This window comes from Dermochelys coriacea, chromosome 10, assembly GCF_009764565.3.
Source record: "Dermochelys coriacea isolate rDerCor1 chromosome 10, rDerCor1.pri.v4, whole genome shotgun sequence".
Taxonomy (NCBI): Eukaryota; Metazoa; Chordata; order Testudines; family Dermochelyidae; genus Dermochelys; species Dermochelys coriacea.
In genome coordinates, this window is record NC_050077.1 from 82,729,897 (window position 1) to 82,752,042 (window position 22,146).

Consider the following 22,146-nt stretch of genomic DNA (forward strand, 5'->3'; position numbering starts at 1 on the left):
GAGGTCAGTCTGGTGCTTCTAGTCACCCTTTCTCACAATATTGGAATAAGGGGTCACCCAATTAAATTAAAGGAAGTCATTTCTCATATAATGCAAATTTAACCGCTGGAACTCACTGCTATAAGATCTGAGGCTAAGACTGTGGTAGGATTCAAAACTGGCTTGTTTTTTTAGAGCATAGGAATATCCGCAATAATGATATATGCACAGCTAAACTAACTGATAAAATGTGAAATGGATCTACATCCTCATACCTTGGGCATAAGCCAACTACCATAATCACTGGGATTAGAAAGAACTGTCATTATGGGCAGTGAGAACAGCCAAAGTCCCTCTTCTGTTAAGGGCAGGGAGCCCAGACCCTGAATTAGGGGGCCAAACTCACCCTTATCTGGGGATTTGAGTTTACTGATAATTCAGTAGTAACACCACACCTGCAGAGCTGTCCCCAGGGTTTCCTTGCAGGAGCTCCTATGTTCTCACATCTCGTTCCTTCTTCCTCCTCATTTATATCCAGGAGAGAGTGAACGGACCACAGCTCGACAGTGAGTCAGCAGAACTTCAGCAGGTGTCTGCTAACCGGGTGGATCTGCAGAAGACTCCTCTCCTTTCACACTGCTACAGCCAGGTTATTTCATAATTGGCTACTATGGGGTTAATTGCGCCTTCCTCCTAAGCATCTGGCACTGGCCACTGTCTGAGACTGGATAATGGACTTGGTGGACCACCGGTCTGATCCTGCCTGGCAATTCCTAGATGCTTAAATGTTTAACCTTATTTGCAAATATCTGTTAAAACATGGGATCTCTTCATCACCATCCTAAAACAGAGTTGCGTACACGCACGCTGGAAATGACTCATCCTGCAATTGTTTGTGTCTCATTTACATGCAGAAATCTCAGCTTGCCAGTCCGAGCTGAGACAGTGCTGCCGAAGTTACGCAGGCAAAGAGAGATCTTTGTGGTGACACCTGGTCACTGTAAGGCTCTCTGATGCTCCAGGGAAAAAGCAGTATAAACAGAGTGGGGGTTATAGTTCCAGCAGCTGAAGCCACACACGTCCCAGGATGTCGCAAGCCGGCTCTGATCTACGCACGACCACTGAGAAATGTGAGCCAACAGGAAGACAATGAAGAGGGTTTGTGGCACCGGGTAAGACAGCACTGGAGGAGTAAATGACTGTAATGGCGCTATATGCTGTGCAGAATTTCAGCTGGCTAATGAAATCAGTCCTTACAATGGGGGGGGGAGGGATAGCACTGTGGTTTGTTTGAGCATTGGCCTGCTAAACTCAGGGTTGTGAGTTCAATCCTTGAGGAGGCCATTTAGGGATCTGGGGCAAAAATTGGGGATTGGTCCTGCTTTGAGCAGGGGGTTGGACTAGATGACTTCCTGAGGTCCCTTCCACCCCTGATACTCTGTGATTCCTGAGTAATAACAAGATATTTTCTTTTTAAGTGCTATGTCTGGACATACCAATGAGAGGGAGATCACCTCTGAATTACAAAGAACCCACCTCACTGGCCACAACTAGGGATCGGCCTTTACTGTGTTATCAGATACATTGAAATACACAGAAATAATTGTGTTTTTAACACCATTCAGATATTAGTTTCTATTTTTCATAGACATCTCTCAGAGGCCTAGCTCCACTAACTCCCAGCATCTCCTGTTCCTTGGTGGCTGGGGAAAAGACGCTGCAGGGTTAAAAACACTCCCCTGAGGTCCCAGACGGAGTCGGAGATTAGAGTTGGAAGGTCCTGGGCAGTAAGCACAATTAGAAAGAGCTGCAAATACATAGTGTGGACCCTCATTCTCCTGTCACACCTATATTCCACTGGCATAGCCTCTCCACTGCCCTGGAGTTACTCCTGATTAACGGCAGTGTAAGGGGAGAGGCCAACCAGACACCTCATCACATTCCCAAACAAAACACTTGAAAACACTTTAAGATTTGCTACGAGTTCACAGGGCCAGACTGACTAGCAGCCTTTACCTTGCAGTAAGTGGGTTGGAAATTGCGTTTCAGGGGTAAGCTGGCTAATGACATCAATATGGGTAACTATGTAGGACCAACCGAATTAGCTATAATATCTCAGTTACCTCCCGCACGGGTGTATGGCGACATTCAGCTAGGTGTGGGTAAAGTGCTTTGGTGGAAGGGTCTGTATGCAGAGCCCTGCGCAGATACAAAAATTGTCTCCACATCCGAACCATGAACGTGGTCCCCGGCCAGAAAGCGACTCTCCGCAGATGTGCAGGGTTCGATCTGTGTGCTGTCCACTCGCAGTATTGCCATGCCAACGTGTTTTAATCTTTGCGAAGTAATTGTGGCCCGATCTTGGATGAGCCCATGTGTCCCGTCTTTGTCACAACGCAAATTACTCTCTGGGTACTTGGATAGTTTCCTCACTATAGCAACCGAGCACCCCACAGTCATTAATGAATGTCTCTGTGAGCTAGGCTGCATTAGCCTGGAGTTCCAGGTGGGTAGTTGGGGCGCTGGGCAGATGAAGTGACTGGCTCAGAGTCACACAGGGAAGCTAGGAGCTGAACCCACACGTCAGTACTGCGCTCTGTGCACTCCCTGCTCAGAATCACAGGTTCCAACGCTTCTCGGGGCTTCACCTTGCTGAGTGCCAGACAGTGCCCTGGGTGAATACCTTTAGAGGAGACCTTGGACTCTGAGCCCCAGCTCGTCCTGATGGGTCATTGAAGACCTCATGGCCATTTGTATTTAAGCAGGGTTCACCCAAATGTTCTTGGCCAAAATTCTCTCTTCCCCACTATGGGTGGGTTGTCTGGCTGGCTCCCACACAGAGGTGGCTGCATTTCAGTGGTGCTGTACATTTGTGTGTTGCACAAATCATTGTGGGACTCACAGCCCTATGAAAATGCTAACTGCTTACTCATGCCTCTCACTGTGGGCTGATGCACTGCTTCAAATCTGCCGCATATGAACCAAATGGCTTTTTTTAGCTCTTCTGAGATTTATATTATTTTTAATGTCGACAGTGTTTGCGGACACAAAGCACTATAGTGCGCAAGCTATGGAACTGGCAGGGTTCCTGCAAACAAACATGCATGCCTTTTTCAGGGTTACATATGTCTTGTCAGAACGAACCTGATCGCTGAACAAACACACTCCTCTTTGGCGGGGAGTTGTCAGAGCTGGGAGTGAAAGTTGCAGAATGCAACCTGGCATGCTCCAGTTAGACGGCAGGCTAGTGATCGGAGCAGCTGCGGTCCACGTCTAAACTGGGCTTAGTGCTGAGAGTCTCGTGGTGGTTGGAGACCTGGGCGAGCATCAGCCCTGCAAGCTCTGATAAGCTCCCTCTCCTAAAAAGGACAGTGCTGGGCTTGGTGATATTTTAATTGGTACCATTCTGGGCAGTTGTTCTGTAAATGTGCCTGATGGCAAATGACGTGCTTTTCACTTAGTTTTGCCTGTACTTGAATTCAAAGAGCGCGTGGCTCAGGCTGCCTTTTGCCTTTCCAATACGGCACTCTTCTCTTTCATCCTGACAAGAAGGTGAGCGTCACAACCAGACTAATATGAACCAGATGGTTGGAGAGAGCTCTGCAAGGGGGAACAGAAGCAGCCTCAAGGTCACTGCTGACATGATGAATACTAAGTGGTGCACATCTCAACCCTGGCAATGAAAAATTAATGAATTTCTTCCTCTCCATCTCCACACGCTCAATCAGCTTCCATTTTCTTCACCTCTCCAGCTCATCGGGCATTCCCGTCGGATTAGGGAATAAATGATTAAAAGAGATTAAAGTTGTTGCATGAAATCAGTGCTGCTCTAAATACTAGAATATCATTGCACGGTTGGCTGGGGGGGTTGTTTGCTTTCATTTAAACAAACAACCAGGGTACCAGGAGTGAGAACAAAGATGGAGCAGAAGCAAAGGGTTCTAACTGCCAGACCATTGGGTTTCGTAAAGCTCCGAGCTGCCGTGACTCCAGGAGGGTTAAGATTTCTCATCTCTGGACCTGCCGTATGTCTTTCTAACGCAGCACTGAAGCTGTTTTATTTATAAGCGAGCTTGGGAAACCATCCCAGGTTCTCATGCTAACTAGAACTAAATGCCAAGGTGGGAGATTTAATGAGCAAAGCTGTTCCGATTGTGGGAGAGTGTTTAAACAATTGGGGGCAGGTTTTTCAAAGGTGTGATGGAAGTTTGGCTTTTTAAAAATGGACAAAACATCTCTGGGGACCCAATTCTGTCACACTTGTTGTATTTGGCTGGTGACTGTATGTGCTTGGCCAGAAAGTGGGTGCACTGGATCCCCAGCCAATGGCGCTGGCCCTAAGCACAGTTGTCCTGTGCAGATAACTTGTGCACCTGGCATGGGATGGCATGGTTGGGGGAAGGCAGAATGGGGCTGGCCAAGGGGTATAAGGCACCCAGTCTGGCAAGACAAATCCATCCAAAAACAGATGGACGAGATCTCCTTGAAAATTTCCAGATGAAACAGGTTTCCACTGGAAAATGTTGCTTTGACACATTTGAAAGGTTTTGTGGGATGTATCGATTTCCTCTAAACTTCTGATGGAGAGTTATCAAAATGAATGATTTTGATAAGGTCACAAGGTTTCACATAGCTACCATCCATATTTTGACATCTGTACTATAAATTATAATCTAATGAACAGGAAAGTTGGCAGGACAAAGTCAAACGTTTCAAGACAGTCACTTCGATGGTTCCAAAACAAAGTATTTCAGAAGTTTTGTTTCTTGGTAAAGTTCATCTCTTCCCTCCCGTTTGGGACAAAAGCAAAATTTCAAATGTCGGAATTTCCCAGACGGGACATTTGAATTTCCAGCTAGCTCTGCTCTGGGCCATGCAGCCTGATCCATAGGGCCTGCCCTCTGAAGCCAGCGGACCTGCATTTGGTGCTGGACTTGGGGCAGAACCCATCCATTTACACACTGAAAATCCAGGCATCCTGAAAGTCAGGCTCCCTGACCCCTAGGTCTGCTACAGACCACGGGCAGCTTATAGCCAGAATACAGCCCTGCATTAAAGAAATGGGATCGTCCCACTCTGCAATCTCTCTCCCTACGTTCAGCTGCCTCTGCCTGTGACAAGAGACTCAAATGGAGCCTAGCTATGGGTGATTCCCAATGGAGACTTTATTGCTCCCCCCTTTGGGCAATGTTGGTCCTTCCAGATGCAGCCCTAAGTGAGCATCCCGGAGCACCCTATGCACGGAGCCAGCCTGCTGCCCTCTGCTGGCCATGGGTGGGTGTGGAGCAGGGACAGGGCCCCACCTCGCTCCCAACCCTAGGACGTGCTGGGCACCCCTGGAACAGAGCTTCACTCTCCTGCCCACAGGGGCTCCGGTTCTGCCTGCCCCTTACCTGGCACCTAGGGGAGGGGGATGCTTTTTCCACCCCTCTTTTCAGTTGTCCCCTGCCCCATGCCCCAGAAGGACCAGGCAGAATCCGGCTCTCCATGATGATGCGTGAGACAAGTTCCATGGCATGTGCTGACTTTGCTTCTCCTCATTTTGTCAAATAAACACCAGGGGACAGATTCTCAGCTGGTGTACGCTCCTTTGAAGTCAATGCATCTACACTGATTTACACCAGCTGATGAGTTGGTCCATGCTTTTTTTAATTTTCAATGTTAAAGCAACAAGAGTCTTTCAATCAGGATTTCGATGGAAAACAACCCAAGGTTATATTTGATGATGTAACCTCTGAGCAATGTCTTCCCTTTGTTTGCTTCATTATTGTGATTACATTCTGACTGTAGCATAGCAACAGCTAATTGCTTGGTGGTTGCAAAGTGCATAATTCCCTATATTAAAATTTTATTGAGATGTAATTGTGTTCCTCTTGCAGCAGTGGGTGCTTCAGAGAGACTGAGGATAATGTGGTTAGTTTAGCTTTTGTGATGTTTGTAACATTGGCCACCTCTGGAAAAATACGATTTTAAAAAAAAAAAAAAATTGCTAACCTTAGAAACCCCCATCTTGGGTTAGCTGCTTCTGGAAGTTTCAACATTAGTGCAAATGGATTATGGGAAATGTAGCGTTTAGTACAGACTAGACATACAGACTTTCTAATGCAAATACTCTTTTCCCCCCCAATATTCTTGCCAGTTTATTCGTGCTGTGTTTCTCCATAATGCAAATCGAGTGAAACAATCAAGTCATAACTGATAAATTAGTTAATGGATTTAATCTCCTCTTCTCTTGTGGAACATCCAGAAACAGACTGTAATTTTCTCAGATATATTCTTTACAACCATCTGACCCAACTGCTTTGGGAATTCCATTTACTGTCTCTGACTTTGTATCCAAAATCCAAAATTGCAGGGGCACTAGAGAGTTGGTAGGGCACCAGTCACATGGCATTGTTTCTGTCCCCTGAGTAAATGACAGGTTTCAGAGTAGCAGCCGTGTTAGTCTGTATTCGCAAAAAGAAAAGGAGTATTGTGGCACCTTAGAGACTAACAAATTTATTAGAGCATAAGCTTTTGTGAGCTACAGTGAGCTGTAGCTCACGAAAGCTTATGCTCTAATAAATTTGTTAGTCTCTAAGGTGCCACAAGTACTCCTTTTCTTTCTGAGTAAATGAGTAACTCCTGGAATTGGTTTCCTGTTGCGACTGCTCGTGGAAAGCAAATTCAAGGTTCGCTCTCTGCAAGTTCTTGAGCATGCAGGCTTATAACTCAGTCTCTGAGCTTTTGTGCTATTAAGCCTCAATTGCACTAATGTCTGCAGAGAGCAAATGCACCGGGGGTGCAAACCTGGCCAAAGCAAATGCTGTAAATGCAGTGCCAGTTGTCTGGCACACTGCACGGCCGCTGCCTGGAATGCCCATTAACGTAAACCATGTACAAATGCTCAGAGCTAAGTCGCAGGAGTAGATGGGCTCAATATGGGGCGGGGAGGGAAGGAATCCATCTTACCTAGGCTGCAGAGTGTAACAAAGCCCCTCTGTAGCTATTAGTGCACCACTGCTGCTCCATGAGGGGCAATAGTTCAGCATAATGCCAGAGCTCCTGGTCCTACCACCCACACTCAGCTGCACTGGGACACACAGGGAGTCCCTCTAGAGCTGGGCTCTGGCCTGCACAGGGCCACCCCAGTTCCCTCCTTTCCCCCCCAGCAGAATGGCAGCAGCCCCTTTACATCTGAGGGCCCCTGGCGGCTGTGGAGGAGGGGAGGGATGGCATTGCACCTGAGTGCAGCTGACTGCAGAACGCTGCACGAGGTGGGACTTTCCACCCTGCCTTTAGACTGCAGGTGCCTCAGGGCAGGGACAGCTCTTCACTCCCCATCAATGGCAGGGCCCCTCTTGCTGATGATTTCCATTGGCACCGTAATAGCTCACCAGGGCACAATACGGCCTCTTAGATCGAGAGCCCACGCAGTGCTGGGGAAAAGACGGGCCAGCCGAGTGGCTGTGGTTGAAACCAGGAAACAGGCATGGATCCAGGGCAATGGGGAGACACGTACACCCAAGCGACCTTGCTGCACCTTTGGGAGAGGTCTGTGTTCCATCCTACAGCTGATAACGAGGGGATGGAGCTGTGGCCACCCCCCAGTGCCCAGACATGTTCCCTCTGGAAGGCTGCACACTACGGGGAGCTCGCTGGAACGTCATACCCTCCAGCTCGCTGGGCACTGCCACTGGCGCACAGACCGTGGCCCGTACTGCTCGTCCGCTGAGCACCTCTCCCCCAGCCCAACTGTTCTCTGCGGGCCTGACTACCGCCCTCACTCCTGGTTAGGCTGTGAGCAGAGCCAGCTCCAGGCACCAGCGTTCCAAGCAGGTGCTAGGGGCGGCAATTCGGCGGCAGCTTCTCTCTCTCCTGCTGTCCGCAGTGGCAATTTGGTGGTGACCGGTTTTTTCCCTGCTTGGGGCAGCAAAAACGGTAGAGCTGGCCCTGGCTGTGAGTTAGCCCTGTTGAAATCCACAGTCATGTTCCAGCATCATGAGCCGGGTCCCAGAAAATCATGAAATTGGCTTAGAAGCCATGAGATTTTTTTTTCTTTTTTAAATATAAATGTTGAGGGTTTTTCCTTTGCGTTCAGGTTTCTGAGCCTTCAGGGTGCACTTGCTTCATGTTTGCTCTGCAAGGACTAGAAACTTGTCTGATTTTTTAAATGAAAGCCAAGAGCCTCATGTAATTTCTTAATTCCAGTGTCTGTGGCTTTCAGAAAAGCATCAAATACTATAGGATTTGCAATAAAATCACAACCCCTAGCAACCTTGCATTCAGCTGGAAGCGTCTGTTTGTCTGAAGGACAGTCAACCTTGTCAAACTAACTTGATATCTTGTTTTGAGGAGATTACAAGCTTAGTTGATAAAGGTAATAGTGTGGATGTAATAGATTTAGACTTTTGTAAGGCATTTGACTTGTTGCCACAGGACATTTTGATTAACAAGCTAGAAAGATATAAAATTACCACGGCAGACATTAAATGGATTAAAAGCTGGCTAACTGATAGGTCTCAAAATGTAATTGTAAATGGGGAATCATCATCGAACAGGAGTGTTGCTAGTAGGGACCTGCAGGGTTCTGTTCTTGGCCTCTATATTTAACATTTTAATTAATGACCTGGAAGAAAACATAAAATCATCACAGATCAAGTTTGCAAATGACACATAAATTGAGGGAGTGGTAAATAATGAAGAGGATAGGACATTAATCCAGAGCAAGCTGATCACTTGGCAAACTGGGTGCAAGCAAACAATATGCACTTTAAGATGGCTAAATGTAAATGTGTACATCTAAGAACAAAACAAAATAGGCCATACTAACATGATGGGAATTCTATCTTTGGAAGCAGTGACTCTAAAAAAGATTGGGTACTCATAGTGGATAATCAGCTGCACGTAAACTCCTGGTGTGATAATGTGGCCAAAAGAGCTAATACAATCCTGGGATGCACAAACAGGGGAATCTCGAGTAGGAGTACAGAGGTTATTTTACTTCTGTATTTGGGCCTGGTGTGATTGCGGCTGTGTCCAGTTCTGGTGTCCACAGTTCAAGAAGGGTGTTGATAAATTGGAGAGGGTTCAGAGAAGAGCCACAAGAATGATTAAAGGATAAGAAAACCTGCCTCATAGCGATAGATTGAAGGAGCTCAATCTATTTAGCTTAACAAAGAGAAGGTTAAGGGGGGACATGGTTACAGTCTTTAAGTACCTACAGCAGGAATAAATATTTAATAATGGGCTCTTCAATCTCACAAAGAAAGGTCTAACATGATCCAAAGGCGGAAGTTGTAGCTAGATAAATTCAGACTAGAAATAAGGCATACATTTTTAACTGTGAGAGTAAAGTTACCAAGGGATATGGTGGATTCTCCATCACTGATTTTAAAATCAGGATTGGATGCTTTTCTAAAAGTGCTGCTCTAGGAATTATTGTGGGGCAGGTCTCTGGCCTGTGTTGTACAGGAGGTCAGACTAGATGATCACAAAGAACTCTTCTGGCCTTGGCATCTATGAATGTATGTTGGAGTGCAGGCACAAAGCATTTGATTGGGCAGATTTTTCCAGTGCTCAGCACCCATAAGTGGAGAGAGATTTTTTCCCCTCAGATTACTCAGTTTCCATTTAGGCATCACAAGGAAATGGCCAGACTTTCAGAAGGGACGGCAGCTGCCAGGGTGACATTTTATTGCCAAATTTTCAAAAAAGCTCTGTACCCACCATGCTCTCTGGAAAATCCAGCCCTATGTTTCCTTTACAGATGGGACCTGAACCAAAAGCCTGGTTATGGACCCGACAAACACTGCTGTGGTTTGCATCTGGATCCAAACTTTGCATCCCAAGTTGTCTGTAATTAAGGTTATGTTTTAGTCATGGGTATTTTTAATAAAAGTCATGGATAAGTCACGGGCAGTAAATAAAAATTCACAGCTCATGACCTGTCCATGACTTGTACTATATACTCCTAACTAAAATTTGGGCCGGGGCACTGCGGGTACTCGAGGGGGGGGCAGTACAGGGGGGGTGCTGTGGGTGGGGTGACCTGGGACTCCAGCTGGAGCTGAGAGGAGGGTGTGGGGGGGCGTGCGGCCCTGGATCCCTGCCAGTGCTGGGGGGGACGGGTGGCAGGGCTGGCAGGCTCCCTACCCAGCTCCGCGTGGCTCCCCGGAAGTGGCAGTCATGTCGCTGCAGCTCTTATGGGGAGGGAAGGCCAGAGGGGCTCCAAGCTCAGCCAATGGGAGCTGTGGGGGCGGTACCTGCAGGTAGGAGCAGTGCACAGAACCCCCTGGTGACTCTACCTAGGAACTGCAGGGACATGCCGGCCACTTCCGGGGAGCTCACCCGAGGTAAGTGCCGCCCTGCACCCCAACCTCTTGCCCCAGCTCTGAGCCCCTTCCCACACCCAAACTACCATTGCTGCTGCTGGAGTGAGGGGGAGTGCGGTGGCCCAGACTGCCCTAGCAGTGGCTGGTGTGGCTGGCCCAGGGGCTGCCTGAGCAGACCCGGAGCCAGCTGCAGAAGTCACAAAGGTCACAGAAAGTCATGGAATCCGTGACTTCTGTGACCTCTGTGACAGCCACGCAGAGTTATCTAAAATTTCCTTATTGCAACAGTTTGAAACCTCAAAATTGATCTGCAGCTCTGGATTTCACCAGCTGCTCTGTTAAGGGGAGGCAAAGATCTGCGGCTTTTTGATTCTGCCTCAACCTCTACCAATTAGAAAGGGAAATGTAACCAATATTGACTGCACTGCTCTATACGGGCCCAATCCAAAGCCCACTGAAGTCAGTGGAAAGATGCCCGTTGACTTTAAAGGGCTTTGGGTCAGGTTTGAAGTCACGTGCAGTAATTAGGTGAATTTGTGCAGAATATTTCATTGCAAACTGTCAATAGTCATTCTTGCTCTTTGACAAATGGAAATGAGGGTGTGAAAGCTGCTGAAATTATGTGATCTATCAAACGGCTGCTCTGGATGCTGGAGTATGTTGCTGCCATACAGGCAAAAATTTCTTTCCAACCTATTATTGAAAAAAGAAATAAAGTAGGAATTTGTTGCTATTACGCACTGTTGGTATTGCCAAAGCCATTCCACTGTTCTTCAGAAATCCAAACACAGACTGGTGTTTTAAATAAACTGTATTCATCAGTACGGTGGTCACACAAGGCCTATTCTATTACTAAGTGGTCCTGGTACATAGATATTATTCACTTAAGTAATCAGTCACTGTCCACAAATTACAGGATACAGAGAATGGAATTAGCAAAATGAACTATGGACGTAAAATTCATTTGAAATTCAATTTAGAAGCAACATTAGCTTTCAATTAGTCTGCCCAACTGTTTGAACATCATTTTTTCTATTGGATTTTTATATAAATGTAATTAACCTTTGCTGTTAAATTGTTGATTTTGTTGATATAATTATTATGTGACTTCTAATATTTTGCTTGGCTGACATCTAATTAGATGGTGGCTTCAAATTAGAGAAACAAAGACTGCTGGTGACCTCTACCATGTTCTCCTGCTCAGTCTGTGTGGGAGGGGGATGGAAAGTGGAAAATCAAACTCGCTAACGCAGATTTAGTGCAGATGAAAATGTGAAGCTAGAAATTAATATACGATTTTGCTTCCAAGCCTTCCTGTGGAAACAAGGTAATACAGTAACTCCTACTAGAGCTCCTGCTAGAGATTTTTCAGTTTGCTGACACTGCCAAAAAGTAAAAATGAAAAAATTAATTTCAGGTCAAACAAAACGGTTTGTTTAGTTTTGATTTTGAGCATTTGGGTTATTTTTGCATCTTTAAAAAATAAAACTGAATGAAATTTTTAAGTGAAAAGTGGTTTTTGACCTATAAAACCAAAATATTTTGTTTAGAAGATATTGAAATGAAATATTTTGAATTTTTCAGAATTATTTTCCCCAAAAAGAACAAATTGGTGAAACGTTCACAAATTTATTAAATGATTTGGTGTTACTGAATCTGCATTTTTTGCCAAAGAAAAGTTTCGGGTGAAATGTGTCACCCAGCTCTTGTTCCTACCCTTCCCCACCAGAGTTCATTCTCCTCCAGGCTTGCTGGATTGATCTGATCAGATACAGGCACTGTGTTGACTTTTGTAGGCCTCAGGAGTTAGGTAATCTTAATCAGGATTATGAAGGATAAATGTTTCCAGACTTTGGCCCCTGATCCCATAAATTACTCTATAGGGCTGTATCCCTGCACCGGCGTGAGGGCCCATTGAAAGCCATAGTCATTGAAATCAGTGGGGCTCCACAGGGGTGCAGGTATATAGCCACTCACCTAGGAGCAGCGTGTTTGCCCAGCACTGCTCTAGCGCCTCGCCTGCATTAGGGAAGTTTTGCAAAGCTTTCCCACTGTTGCTAAAATCTGTTCATCTCCACCAGGAGTTCCCAGCACAGACAGGGTGCTAGCATTCACCTCCGCTCTAATCACATCAATTCCATCTGCTGTGAGGGGCTGCAGCTTCCTTCATTCCTGCCCTTAAGGCCTCACCCTGCATCCTCAGTTCTCGCGCCAGCAAAGAGGGCATTGACAGTCCGTCTTTCTCACTTTGTCTCCCAGCAGTGCTACTCTGTGCACTGCATTGACTAGGTTTCTGTCTGTGATCGGGTTGCGTTCAGAGAGGGGCTTTCCTCACTTTGAACATTCTGTATTTATTCTCTCTGATCTAGTCCTACATCATGTCACACGTGGAGGGTCACCGTCAAGCTAAAAAATTGCAGTGCTGAGTTTTAGCTCTTTTCCATTGATAGCAAACCAGCCACTGACTTCAGAAGTGAGGTCACTCCTAATTATCCCTGGGATATGTGAGGTCTAACTCAGACTCCCGTTGCTCAGATCCTCAGCTGGTGTAAGCCAGCATAGCTTCTTGGAAGATAAGTGTCTTGCCGATCTGGACCATCTGAGGATATGCTCTTAAGCATTTTTAAAAGCCCTTCTTTCCTGCTCATGTTACTTTGATTGAAATAAAGATATATTTGCCACTGATATTTTTACTCTTCATTTTCACTCTAGGTTTTTACCGCTAGCGATGACATGACACATTTACTTAAATGTTTGTAGCCATCATGTCCCTGCAGGCCTCAGATATTCCCTGGCACTGTTGCAGGGCAAGAAGAGATTTTAAACACTATCCGTCATGTCATCCAACACAATGACAAGGGGAACAAATCTTTGCAGAGATAGCGCTGTGGAAACTGGCTGCTCTGGAAGGGTTGCATCCAAGACTTTAAAGCTCTGGCTCTAGCACTGGTGATTTGCATGGGCCACTAGCAACCGTAGCCAGCAGTTGGGGACCTGAGCCGCGTGAAATAGTTGAGGCTTACATTTGGGCACTTGATTCAGCATCTGCAAGATTAAATTGTTCCAGAGCAAGTAACTAATTAATGAATTCATCAGGCCTACTGTATGCGGGAGGCTACTTCTCCCGACTTGTTGGAGGTGGCAGAAATGTCCAGAAAATGGAACCAGCTCACTGTGATTAACCTTGAATGGCATCAGAGGCCACCTCTATTACCAACACACACATTGATGCAAAGAACACAGGTGCCAGCATCACATGCAGACCTCTTTCTGCATCCATCTGCTTGTGGAAGTCACAGTTGTGTGGTCCAGTTTCTTGTACAGCTAAATGTCTCTTCTGACCATTGTAGGTGAGCCAGCTATTTTGACACATGAAGGCTCTGTGCCCTCCATACTTGGGAAATTGATACCTTGCAAGTCCACTAAACTCAGCGGCTGAACGAATTGAAGGTGTCCCTGTCAGATTGTGTTGCCTCACACCAGTAAGAAAATCCACGATATCTACTTCACCCGCTCTCCTTTACAACCTGGATCTGTTACAGCACCACATTCTGGACATGACCTTGGGCTTTGTCTAGACTCTGATGTAAAGGTGTGATATTAGATTGTGTTAGCTAGTTTGATCTAATGAATGCTTCCTAGGCTGGCCCCAGCCTTTTACTTGATCAGCTGAACATGTGCTAAACTACAGCTTGTCTTGTCCTGACTAGAATTTAAAGGTATGAGTTGGCTCTGCTAACCAACCACTGGGTTATGTGGACTTCGGAGGTGTCACTCCGCTGTGGAGAGCACTTCATGTATCAGGTTAGTTGGTTTTCTTACAACTGACAGAAGACAAGTATGTGGCCTCTAGCTAGATAATTCAAGACATATTGCCCATGGTAGTCCATGCTTGGGAGAGCTTTTACTTCTGTCTGGCCACTCTGCAAACTTATCTGATGGGCTTTCGGTTTGGATCACAGCCTTAGCTTGACAAAATAAGTTATAGATTATATCAACAGTCCATCCTGCCACTACTTGTTTCTCTTCTCATAATTATGATTGTGCTCATCTTTAAAGTGCCCATCTTTAAAAAAGGGAAGGAGGAGAATCCAGGGAACTACAGGCCAGTCAGCCTCACTCAGTCCCTGGAAAAATCATGGAGCAGGTCCTCAAGGAATCAATTCTGAAGCACTTAGAGGAGAAGAAAGTGATCAGGAACAGTCAGCATGGATTCACCAAGTGCAAGTCAGGCCTGACTAACCTAATTGCCTTCTATGATGAGATAACTGGCTCTGTGGATGAGGGGAAAGCAGTGGACATGTTATTCCTTGACTTTAACAAAGCTTTTGATATGGTCTCCCACAGTATTCTTGCCAGTAAGTTAAAGAAGTATGGGCTGGACAAATGGACTATAAAGCTACATGTGTTTCAAGGATCACAGGATCTTCTCCTTCCCAGAGGCTAGCGAAGATTAGAAGGCGAAAAAAACGCACTCGCGATGAAATGTTCTCTGAGCTCATGCTGTCCTCCCACACTGACAGAGCACAGACAAATGCATGGAGGCAGACAATGTCAGAGTGCAGGAAAGCACAAAATGACCGGGAGGAGAGGTGGCAGGCTGAAGAGAGGGTTGAAGCTGAAAGGTGGTGGCAGCGTGATGAGAGGAGGCAGGATTCAATGCTGAGGCTGCTGGAGGATCAAACTAATATGCTCCAGCGTATGGTTGAGCTGCAGGAAAGGCAGAAGGAGCACAGACCGCCGCTACAGCCCCTATGTAACCAACCGCCCTCCTCCCCAGGTTCCATAGCCTCCTCACCCAGACCGCCCAAGAACGCGGTGGGGGGGCCTCCGGCCACCCAGCCACTCCACCCCAGAGGATTGCCCAAGAAACAGAAGGCTGGCATTCAATAAGTTTTTTAAACTTTTAAAGTGCTGTGTGGCCTTGTCCTTCCCTCCTCCACCACCCCTCCTGGGCTACCTTGGTAATTACCCCCTATTTGTGTGATGAATTAATAAAGAATGCATGAATGTGAAGCAACAATGACTTTATTGTCTCTGCAAGCAGTGATCGAAGGGAGGTGGGGAGGGTGTTAGCTTACAGGGAAGTAGAGTGAACCGGGGGATTTCATCAAGGAGAAACAAACAGAACTTTCACACCATAGCCTGGCCAGTCTTGAAACTGGTTTTCAAAGCTTCTCTGATGCACACCGCACCCTCCTGTGCTCTTCTAACTGCCCTGGTATCTGGCTGTGTGTAACCAGCAGCCAGGCGATTTGCCTCAACCTCCCACCCCGCCATAAACGTCTCCCCCTTACTCTCACAGATATTGTGGAGCACACAGCAAGCAGTAATAACAGTGGGAATATTGGTTTTGCTGAGGTCTAACCGAGTCAGTAAACTGCGCCAGCATGCTTTTAAACGTCCAAATGCACATTCTACCACTATTCTGCACTTGCTCAGCCTTTGTTGAACAGCTCCTGACTACTCTCCAGGCTGCCTATGTATGGCTTTATGAGCCATGGCATTAAGGGGTAGGTTGGGTTCTCAAAGATAACTATAGGCATTTCAACATCCCCAATGGTTATTTTCTGGTCTGGGAAGAAAGTCCCTTCCTGCAGCTTTTGAAACAGATGAGAGTTCCTGAAGATGCAAGCGTCATGTACCTTTCCCGGCCATCCCACGTTGATGTTGGTGAAATGTCCCTTGTGATCCACCAGTGCTTGCAGCACTATTGAAAAGTACCCCTTGCGATTTATGTACTCGCTGGCTTGGTGCTCCGGTGCCAAGATAGGGATATGGGTTCCGTCTATGGCCCCACCACAGTTAGGGAATCCCATTGCAGCAAAGCCATCTACTATGACCTGCACATTTCCCAGGGTCACTGTCCTTGATATCAGCAGATCTTTGATTGTGTTGGCTACTTGCATCACAGCAGCCCCCACAGTAGATTTGCCCACTCCAAATTGATTCCCGACTGACCGGTAGCTGTCTGGCGTTGCAAGCTTGCACAGGGCTATTGCCACTCGCTTCTCAACTGTGAGGGCTGCTTTCATCGTGGTATTCTTGCACCTCAGGGCAGGGGAAAGCAAGTCACAAAGTTCCCTGAAAGTGCCCTTACGCATGTGAAAATTTTTCAACCACTGGGAATCATCCCAGACCTGCAACACTATGCGGTCCCACCAGTCTGTGCTTGTTTCCCGAGCCCAGAATCGGCGTTCCACTGCATGAACCTGCCCCATTAGCACCATGATGCCCACATTGGCAGGGCCCGTGCTTGAGAGAAGTCTCTGTCCATGTCCTCATCACTCTCGTCACCACGCTGATGTCGCCTACTCGTCCGGTTTCGCTTTGCCAGGTTCTGGTGCTGCATATACTGCTGGATAATGCATGTGGTGTTTAATGTGCTCCTAATTGCCAAAGTGATCTGAGTGGGCTCCATGCTTGCCGTGGTATGGCGTCTGCACAGAAAAAAGGCAGGGAATGATTGTCTGCTGTTGCCCTGACAGTGGGGACGACTGACAACACGGCTTACAGGGTTGGCTTACAGGGAATTAAAATCAACAAAGGGGGTGGCTTTGCGAGAAACTGAATGGCCACCTCAAGGATAGAACTCAAAACCTCAAGGATAGAACTCAAAACTGGGTTTAGCAGGCCATCGATTTCACAGAGGGAGGGAGGAGAAAATGAGTACAAAACAAATCTGGTCTATTTCTTGTTTTGAGCCACTTCATCTATCTTTATACATCATGCTGGCAGCAGACTGTGCAGTATGACCGCTAGCCATCGTCACCTCCTGGGTGCTCGGCAGAAGACGGTGCAATATGACTACTGGCCATCGTCTTCTGCTGGTTGCAAATTAAAAGACAGTGCACTGCCGGTAGGACTCAATCACCATGAGACAAAACAAGGGAAATGACCTGGCTGAGTCACTCCCATGTTTGCCCAAGCACCCGGTTAAAAGAGCACCCAGGACTACGTCAACGATGGCTACCAGTCATACTGCACTGTCTGCTGCCAAAAGGCAATAAACTGCTGCTGTGTAGCAATGCAGTACCATGTCCGCCAGCACCCAGGAGACATATGGTGATGGTGAGCTGAGCAGGCTCCATGCTTGCCGTGGTATGGCATCTGCACAGGTAACTCAAGAAAAAAGGTGCAAAACAATTGTTGCCCTTGCTTTTACGGAGGGAGGGAGGGAATGGGGGCCTGACGATATGTACCCAGAACCACCCGCGACAATGTTTTAGCCCCATCAGGCACTGGGATTTCTACCCAGAATTCAAATGGGCGGTGGAGACTGCAGGAACTGTGGAATAGCTACCCACAGTGCAAAGCTCCGGAAGTCGACTGTTGCCTCAGTACTGTGGACACAGTCCGCCGACTACAGGCACTTAGAGCATTTGTGTGGGGACACACACACTCGACTGTATAAAAACGCTTTCTACAAAACCGACTTCTATAAATTGGACCTAATTTTGTAGCGTAGACATACCCTTAGAGATTTTTAAGGTCAGGCTTGACAAAGTCCTGGCTGGGATGATTTAGTCGGGGATAGGTCCTGCTCTGAGCAGAGGGTTGGACTAGATGACCTCCTGAGGTCCCTTCCAACCCTGATATTCTATGATATTACGGTAGTGCCCTGTTGTGCCGATCAGGATCAGGGCACTACCATAATGTTAGATGCTGTACAAACACAAAGCTAAACATGATGTCTGCCCTATAGTCTAGGACTCTAATTCAGAATGTATGCTAATCAAACATGTTTGTGGATGCCCTACCTTTAACTAGATTAGTTACAAAGCAGATGCATGACCCCATGGGCATTTCAAGAAAAACCACAACAATGCTGGCACAAGGACAGTGTGTCAAGCGAAAAGATGTATCCCTGGGATTTCAAGATCACCAGGAAGGATCAATGTCTTTTTCACTCTGTTGATGGACCTCTTGCTACAAATGAAGTAATCAGTATGGACTGTTACCTCAGTTATGTGAAGCTCGAGCACTGCCAGATGCCATCTCCTAGGTATTTGTAAGGTAACTTTGGAAGTTTCCTATCAGCTGCCATCAAGTGACTGTACTTTGAGAAGAATGTCTTTCGGCTTCAGTCATTTCATAATCGTGATGAAATTTAGTCCATTTACCAAGTGTACAGGTCTACCTGCATAATATTATAAAATAAGGACCAATGCCCAACAGCTGGGTATGTGCTTCATTGGTATAGTATTCCCATCCCACCCCTCCCCCTTCCCTTCCTCCAGTGTAAACCAAAAGGAACTTGAGCTAAGACATGTTCATATAAAATTTATAACAACACTTGCTAGGCTGTCCTCCTGTGCAAGAGAGCATCATGCTCTTTGGCCTTGAATATAGAGACCATATTTGATCTTCTTGACCCACAATGTGCTTTTCTTTAGACCAGGAAAAAGACTAGACTGTTATTGTCACTAAATGTGGGTCTGTCCTTACTGCAAAAGTAAGTGTGTTCTCAATTTGGGTTTGTTCATTAACTCAGGCTAACCTAGTAGTGAAGACCAGGCAACCCTGCTTTTAACTTGGGTTAGCAGCTCTGGTTACGGCCTATCTATAGGAGAGCATAGGGTTGAGCTCAAGTTGCTAACCTGAGTTAAAAGTTGAATTGCTGTGTCTTCACTGATAGTTTAGCCTGAGTTAAAGAACTAACTAGCTTACCCGAGTTAAGAACAAGCCTTTTTTGCAACAAAGGCCTACTCTCTGTGAGCATCCCTCTGGGGGCCTGTGCCTTTTTCTGCACAAGCCCAAGGGTGTTCAGGGTAATTTTCCCTTCGGGGCATGGATATACTCAGGTGACTATCACTAACTCATGACTGTCAATAAGTTTTACTCATACTGGTGGTTGCTCTTATTTATGGTTCATTTCTGGTTGTGCCCACGAGACAGGCAGTTCCCAACAGAAGAGACTCATCTTTGCCCCAAGAAGTTTGCAGGCTAAAGTCACGTACCAGACACTTTTAATCTCTAAAAGCTACCTTGTGTCTGGTATGCACAAGATGTTGCCTTGAATTAATTTGTAACCTGTGAGCTGATTTCACCCTCTGTAACAAATTCACTTTCAACTGGGAGGTCTTACTGGAAGATGGGATGCTGTGACAGCTTGCCTGAGTCTAGTCCATTAGGAACTGGATGTGCACCGGTGGTACTGTTTGTTTCAAGACCTTGTCATCACACATCTTAAAGACCCTCCCTCTGTGGGGCTTAAGGGCACCAAAGACACGTCTTAGGAGTAAGTATACTGCTACACACAAACTTGATCAGTAGGAATGGCTCTGCCAGGAGAGCGTTGCTGTAGAAATAGGCTAAGTACCACTTGGCTTCTAGTAAAAGTGCAGGATGCTGTGCTGTAAGATTTTCAGGTATATGGCCCAGATATGTGAAACACAGGTTGGAAAGGTTGAAATTTGGCACATTGGGTGATAGCTGATCTAAGTGCATAATACTGTAATCACACAAAGTCGTAATGGAAAGTCTCATGAATTTTTAGAAGCTTCCTTTGAAGGATGGTTGTTTCAGGAAAACCATTACTAATTTTCCCAGGTCTCAGCTACCAGAGCTGCAGGTGCATTTCTGTACGTGCTCATGCGGTGAAACGGTTATGGGCTACTGAGCCAAGGATTTTGTTGTTGTTTCTTGGTAATATAACACTGGTGACCTGAAACCATATCCAAAGCCTGAAGTTAATGGGAGCCTCTCTACTGACTTCAGTGGGCTTTGGATCAGCCCCTTACAATCTCAGCAATTGATATTGGACTGCAGATTCTGTCCCCTCTATGTCAGTGGCTCACAGTGGACACAGGATGGCTGTGGCTGGAAAACCCATTCCCATATGACAGCTGCTCAGCACCCTGTCAGTCAATGGCTCCAGTCTAGTTCCCAGCGAACATGTGTCCTGAAGCCACTATCCCACCAAACTTGGCAGCCTTACTGGTCACCCAACCTGAGCTAGTTTCCAGATTAAACAAGAAACTTTAATTTCCAGGCCTGTCACCTTTCACCAGCACTAAATTCACATTGGCTCTGGGTAGAGAAAGAGGCTGCAGGCGAGGACTCCAAGTCTGGTCCTAGAATTAATCACCCCCCTCCTCCCAGCATACAGGAACTTACTCATCAGAGATGGCAGAAGAGGCAGATGCTATCCAAGAAGCTAAAGCACTGCCAACAGCCCAACTCCACAAAGAAGCCGCAGACAGGTTTATCCTGGCAGCACAGCAGCTTGAGGAGCCTGCCGATGGGCCAGATGCTGTTGAGGATGCCAGCAGGCACGCTCTCACCAAAGCCTGGCATTCGACTCTTGTAAATGTCACCCAAAGAGAAGGAAGAGCACAGAGTGTGTGGGGCAAATGGGGTCTCCAGCATGGCCTTGGGGGCGGGGGTTGTTTTAATAGATAAAATGTTGGGGTAACATTTAATTGGAAAATCACATTGCTGCTGAGTAACAGGGTATTTTATTCTGCCTAGTGTATATGTGGTATGTGTATTTGTGCCAGCGCCAGACACTTTAAACATATACTAGAAGGAATGTGCATTCGGTCGATTCTCTTCAGTCCCAGGCTAAATAATTACAGAGCCGAGGCTCTCTGTGTGCCACTTCTAATGAGCCCGACGCCTGTTGCTTTGTGTTTGGGATCAGGGGTGCATGCAGAATGGCAGTTCAGAATCATTCAACCCACCCTGCAGATGAGATAACTGAGCCCCCATAACGGCAAGGCCCAGATTACAAAGGCACTTGGGTACCTGCCTATCACTAAAATCAGTGGGTGCCAGGCACCTAAACACCTTTGTGAACCAGGGCCTAAGTGCCTTGCTCAGGGTTACACACGGAGTCTGTGGAAATCCAGAGCTGCTATCTCCCAAGCCTTTGCTTTAGCCACAAGGCCACCTTCCATGGCCAATGGGGACAGGATTCACTGGGGGCTAAGGGAGGGTTTGGGGTAATGAGATTCTCTTTGGTGTATGTGCAACTGTTTGTTACGGACAGTGTCCAATGTGCAGATGCCTGAATTTGCAGGTGTGCTGCAGCAGAGGGGGGAGGAAGTCGTATTCAGAGAGAGCCACCGAGAAAAGTGACGTGATGAAAAGTGGTGAGGCGAAGTGCTACATCCGGAGAGTCGACAAATCTTCCCTGCTCTGCATTGCTCTCGTCCTTAACGGGCTCACCTAGCATTGCCGTGGCATATTTCCTCCTTGGAGAGGAGCATTCTTTTCTTTCCAGTCAACCTGCCTGGGTGTTTGAGCTGTGGAGCCCTATGTCTGCTCACTTCTTCCCATCTGAGCAGAGTGTGACGGCACTGGGAGAGACGGGCATACCAGCAGAGGATGGAGGTATGTTGAGAGCCCAGCGGGTGATAAATTAACCCGGTTCCAACGTGTGCCGAGAATCTTTAGTCTGCCTGATGCTCGTGGAAGCAAGAAGGATTTAAAAACCACCACCCATCATAAAGTCGAGGCAGCAGGCAAAGACCAGGGGGAATGCAGTGTCTTTGTTACGAAGGACCAGGGGGCAGCCAAACTGCAGAGAACCTGGGGCAGGGGGAACTGCACAATCCCCTGTGTGATGCAGAGGTCTCTTCCCTGAGCCATAGATAGCGCCTGCTGGGCCTGCTGGCAGAGGGGAGAGAATAGGCCTGAAGCACCGATTTCTAATCTCAGCCAGCACTGGAGTGTTGTTTCCGTTTTATCGCCTCCTTTGAGTAGATATGATGCCTCTCTTTTTCCACAGAAGGTGGATAAATTAAAACTCTTGTAGTTGTTCCATTTCACCAGAAATCGCTGGGCAAAGCATAGGCTGAGCTGAGCAATTCAGACAGCTTTCCCTATGACTGCATCATGCCATGCAAGA

At 46.9% G+C, this 22,146-nt stretch overlaps 1 long non-coding RNA gene across 2 annotated transcripts in view; it reads left to right on the forward strand.

The window, feature by feature from the left end:
* The first annotated feature begins 515 nt into the window (after positions 1-515).
* Positions 516-22,146, forward strand: part of LOC122456162 — a 42,601-nt gene continuing 20,970 nt past the window's right edge. For both annotated transcript variants that reach the window (XR_006274859.1, XR_006274858.1), the window contains exon 1: positions 516-1,151. This is a non-coding gene — a long non-coding RNA (uncharacterized LOC122456162). The remainder of the gene's footprint in view (positions 1,152-22,146) is intronic.